The sequence below is a fragment of the Mus caroli genome, chromosome X, assembly GCF_900094665.2.
Source record: "Mus caroli chromosome X, CAROLI_EIJ_v1.1, whole genome shotgun sequence".
NCBI classification, from domain to species: Eukaryota; Metazoa; Chordata; class Mammalia; order Rodentia; family Muridae; genus Mus; species Mus caroli.
Window position 1 is genome coordinate 142499608 of NC_034589.1, and position 5781 is coordinate 142505388.

General features: G+C 43.8%; 1 pseudogene across 1 annotated transcript; it reads left to right on the forward strand.

The window, feature by feature from the left end:
• Positions 1-238: 238 nt before the first annotated feature.
• Positions 239-535, forward strand: LOC110287279 (annotated as a pseudogene). Its single transcript, XR_002377197.1, has one exon. The product of XR_002377197.1 is annotated as a small ubiquitin-related modifier 3 pseudogene (transcript).
• The last annotated feature ends 5246 nt before the right edge of the window (positions 536-5781 follow it).

A 5781-nucleotide genomic window follows, 5' to 3' on the forward strand; every position in this document is an offset into this window, starting at 1 on the left:
GAGAGAGAGAGAGAGAGGAGATCAAGTTGAGAAGGAGATTTGTTATAGGTATATTGAAAGAGTTGAGGGGTATAACTATATTTCATTGTATACACACATGTAATTATCAATAAAATTATCAATAATAAAGAACAATTATGACAGTTGTGGAGGGAGAGCCGCGGGGCAGAGAGCGTGACTCGCCCACTCCATTGCCACTGGTTCCTGCTGCTCTTGCCACCGCTGTCACTGTGTAACCATGTCGGAAGAGAAGCACAAGGTAAGTCCAGAGGGTGTGAAGACAGAGAGTGACCACATCAACCTGAAATTGGCGGGGCAGGATGGCTCAGTGGTACAGTTCAAGATCAAGAGGCACACCCCACTGAGCGAGCTCATGAAGGCCTACTGTGAGAGGCAGGGCTTGTCAATGAGGCAGATTCGATTCCAGTTTGATGGACAACCAATCAATGAAACAGACACTCCAGCCCAGCTGGAGATGGAGGATGGGGACATCATTGAAGTATCCCAGCAGCAGACAGGGGGAACAGCCTCCTGAGGGAGCGTCCCCACACCCAACGGTTGTCCTGATCTGTGCTATTCAGCGGTGACTATGCAACCACACCAATCACACAAGAGTCAGCAGAAGCCAGAGTCAACTGAGCGATTCTCCTTTTCTGACGAGCTTGGAGTGAACTACACACAGACCACACTGTGGGGCGAGAGCATTACATAATGTGGCCGCTAGGAGGGTTTGGTTCGGGGGAAATGAGGCATGAGGTTTTGGGGTTTGTTTTTGTTTTCATTTCGGTTCCCTCCCATCCCTAACATTTTTTTTCCCCAAACTTAGTTCTGGATGTAGACTCTCACCCTATGGCCTGAGTCCAATCCCTAGAACTGTGGTTTCCTCCGGTGTGACTTGTCCTGATCAAGTAAAGAGAGCTTGTGATCATATTACCCAATGGGCATGCCTGTGGGATGTGGGGAGGGGCATAGAGGCAGAATTCCACCTGTTTGTTGTAGGCATAGAATATTAAAAAATGTGAGATACTGTAAATTTGAGCTTTGTCAAACATATGATAAGTTAAAGGGAAAGACCAGTGCTTCTTAAGACCGTGAGGGGTCTTCCTCCTGTGGCCAGGTGCTCCTGCACATGCCCACTTCCTACTCGGTACTGGTAATGGGTACATGGGTAAGGGTGGTACAGTGAAACCTACTCTCTCCCCTTTTTATAACGTAGAAGAAAGTAATTGTCCTGTCTCATTTGGAAATTGAATGTGGCCTCAGATTTCTTCTAGTACTTGCTTTCGATACATAATTATGGTTTCTGTATAAGAAGGTAATTGGTTAAGTATCACATTTTTAGCCATGTTGTGTAAGAGACCTGCTTTCAAGTGTGGTTGTAAAAGCAAGCCCGGGAAAGGTGACCCCATTCTCTCGGACTGTGCTGTGCAGCTTTCCAAGTGTGTATAAAAGTAACGCATCAGTGGGTGACTTTGGTTCTGCATTGTGGGGTCAGTTCAATGTCCATAGTTCCTGCATGCCATCCTTCTGTGAGGATCCATTGCTGCTTGATGGCCATCTCTGCCTTTTATAGTCACCTGACACTGACCTACCATCTCTCAATTGCTTAAAGTCTTGAGGAAAATGTTCCTGTTCCTGTTTGCTGCGTGGGCCTGGGTGGGATGTCTGTTGGCTCTGTTGTGTCTATTTACCAGTTCGTACATTATCTGTTGTCCTTTACTATTGTAAACGTAAATATAGTTTGGTATTCTGTCAAAAAAAGAACAATTATTAAAAAATAGTAGTTGGTTATCTCCTTTCATATTTTGGGGGCAGGCTTTCTCTAGTTTTTTTCTGTCACTCAATATACTCCATCGCCCCTGGTCCATGAGCTTCTGGGTGATTCTTCTGTCTTGACATTCCATAGAAGTGATGTAATTATAAAAGTATGGCTTTACATCTGACTTTTTCCTGTGGATGCTGATGATTGAACTCAAAAGGCCAGGCTTGCATGGCTAGCAATTTTACACTCGGATTCATCTTGTTGGCCTGGTTCTACTTTTTAATCTAATTTGCTGCATCTTTTAATTGGTGAATTGAGACTAAGGTTATTTTTTAAGAGGGTGCCATGATTTGGAGTGTAAGTGTAGAGGGTAGTGTGTGTGGGAGTAGTTGGAGGGAGAAAGATAAAGAGGAAATGAAGTCATTTTATATTTTCGTATTTTTAAAAGGAAATTTGCCTATCTTTATGGTTTTGATGGTCATTTACCTGATAGGTTGCAGTTTTCCTCCATTATTAATACTTTATGTGGCTTATCATGTTGAACAGTATGGATTTCTTCTCATCTCTCCTTCACTCATCCATAACTCTCATGAAGAATATTTTTCCAGTTCTCTCATGATGAAGGCTGTCCATTATTATTCTTTCCTATAATTTATCTTTGAGTATTTTAGTTTTGCAGTACAGGATTCATTGCCATAAGCTGCCTTCTGTTGTGCTTGGTATTTTCATAGACCCATATCTTAGGGTTTTACTGCTGTGAACAGACACCATGACCAAGGCAACTCTTATAAAAACAGCAATTAGTTAGGGCTGGCTTACAGGTTCAGAGAGTCAGTCCATTAACATCAAGGCAGGAGTGTGGCAGCATCTAGGCAGGAATGGGGCAGGAGGAGCAGAGAGTTCTACATCTTTATCTGAAGGCTGCTAGTGGAAGACTGACTCCCAGGCATCTAGGATGAGGGTCTTAAAGCCCACACCTACAGGGACACACCTACTCCAACAAGGCCACACCTCCTAACAGTGCCACTTCCTGAGCCAAGCATATAAAAGCCATCACATTCCACTCCCTGGCCCCTATAGGCATGTTCAAACACATGAGTCTATGGGGGCTGTACTGGCTAGTTTTGTGTCAACTTGACACAGCTGGAGCTATCACAGAGAAAGGAGCTTCGGTTGAGGAAATGCCTCCATGAGATACAACTGTAAGGCATTTTCTCAATTAGTGATCAAGGGTCCCTTGTGGGTAGGACCATCTCTGGGCTGGTAGTCTTGGGTTCTATAAGAGAGCAGGCTCAGCAAGCCAGGGGAAACAAGCCAGTAAAGAACATTTCTCCATGGTCTCTGCATCAGCTCCTGCTTCCTGACCTGCTTGAGTTCCAGTCCTGACTTCCTTTGGTGATGAACAAAATGGTATGGAATATGTAAGCTGAATAAATCCTTTCCTCCCCAACTTGCTTCTTGGTCATGATGTTGGTGCAGGAATAGAAACCCTGACTAAGACAGGGGCCATACCTAAACATGCCATAATGCAAAATGCATTTAGTCCAACTTCCAAAGTCCCCATAGTCTATAGCAGTCTCAACAATGTTAAAAGTCCAAAGTTCAAGGTCTCTTCTGAGATTCATCCAATCACTTAACTGTAATCCCCAAAGCAAGAAAGGAAATCTGCTGGGCAAACTCCAAACTCCTCATCTCTACAGCTGATGTCAAAATGGTTTTCAGATCTCCAATTCCGTTTTCATCTTTGTTGACTGCAACAAACTTCTTTCTCCTGTGCTGTTTCTACTCCCTGTTAGTAGCTTTCCTCAGCAGATATCCCATGGCTTTGGCATCTCGAACATCTTGGAATCTCCAACAAAATGTCAATGTTACAGCTTCTTATTTCAATGTCTGGGGTCCACACATGATCTTCTGGGCTCTTCCAAAGGGCTAGTGTCACTTCTCCAGCTTTGTCCTCTGTAGCACTCTAAGCTCAGGTTGATCCATTCTACTTCTGCTGCTGTTCTTGGTGGCCATCCCATGGTACTGGCATCAATGATTCTGCTGCAACTAGGATCACCAATAGCCCCTCATAGGCTCTCTTCAGGGTGTCAAGCCTCAAATTCTTTGCTTGACTCCTTCAGTCCTGGGCTATCAACTGCAACTGAGGTTGCACATTCACCAATGGCCTTCTATGGACTCTCACAGTGCCGAGTCTCAGCTGCACTTCATGAATCCTTCATGCCTTCAAAACCAATACCACCTGGGTGACTCTTACACATTACCAAGTATAGCTTCAGCATGAGGTACAACCTTGGCTATCTCTGTAACACAGCCTCTTTGTGCTCTCAGAAAACACTTTCCAGAAGATTTGACCTCAATGATGCTGGTCTCTTCTTAATCACCACTAATTTCTTAACTCCAGTTGACCAGCACCAATTGTCCCAGTAGTCTTCTTCTCCTCTTGACTATAAAGCCAGAGCCAAATGACCAAAGCTGCTGAGTTCTGCTGGTTCCTGGGGCTGGAACTTGGCCCCCTTGTTATATTACATTATCACCAGCTTTCAGTTTTCCAGCTTCTTCACTGCCTAATCTTAGCTCACCTGGAACTTGCTCTGTAGACTGACTTTGAATTCAGAGATCTGCATGCCTGTCACATAGGATTAAAGATATGTACCACCATGCCTGAACTTAAACATTTCTTCACCTAGAACTTTCTGTGTCCCAAGATGTCCTTGAACTCAGAGATCTGCTTGGCTTTATTTCATGAGACTAAAGGTATATACCACCATGCCTGGATCTAAATTTATCTGGGTAGGAACTTGACCCAAAGTCCCACTTCCTTAATCTATCTCCTGGAACACAGGATTAGGCTCCATTTCACTTTCTTGTGCCCCTTTAATACTTGAACCATATATTTTATATTTTTATTTTCTCTACTTGTTCCTTTTCATTAAAATGCTCTTCATAAGAGTGAACTTCAGTAACCACACATACCAGGTTGTTTTGAGATTTCCTTTTTCAAAGCAACTAATAAAAATCTCTTTACCTTAGCCTCAGGCAGACTCCAGCAAAAAGCAGCCACATTCTTCCCCCAAAATACTACAAAAAGAGTCTCCAGGCCACATACTGAAATTCTTCTCCACTGAAACCTCTTGGGACAGGTCTGCACAGTTTAAGTCACTCTCAGCAACAAGGTCTTTCATATTCCTACTAGGATATCCCATTAAGCACCACTTAAAGCATTCCAATGCTTTCCAAACCCAAATCCCCCAAATCCACATTCTTTCAAACCAAAACATGGTCAGGCCTCTCACATCAATACCCTAGTCCCCAGTACCAACTTCTGTCTTAGTAAGGGTTTTAATGCTATAAACAGACACCATGACCAAGACAACTCTTATAAAAAATAGCATTTAGTTGGGGCTGGCTTACAAGTTTAGAGATTCAGTCCATTATCATCAAAGCAGGAACATGGCAGCATCGAGGCAGGTGTGGTACAGGAAGAGCTGAGAGTTCTACATCTTCATCTGAAGGCTGTTAGTGGAAGACTGACTTCCAGGCAGCTAGGGTGAGGGTCTTAAAGCCCACATCCACAGTGACACACCTACTCCAACTAGGTCACACCTCCTAATAGTGCCACTTCCTGAGCCAAGCATATACAAACCATCACAAGTGCTACTTCTCTGGCTGTACTTCTGTGGAGGTTTAAGTGTCACTTTCTTCTGGTTCACCATTTCTTTTTGTGGATTTGGGGAATTTTCTGATAAAATGATGTTACCCATAAAATACAAGTACCATGTTTGTCTTAGTCAGGGTTTTTATTCCTGCACAAACATCATGACCAAGAAGCAAGTTGGGGAGGAAAGGGTTCATTCAGCTTATACTTCCATACTGCTATTCATCACCAAAGGAAGTCAGGACTGGAACTCAAACAGGTCAGGGAGCAGGAGCTGATGCAGAGGCCATGGAGGGCTGTTCTTTACTGGCTTGCCTCCCCTGGCTTGCTCAGCCTACTCTCTTATAGAACCAAGACTACC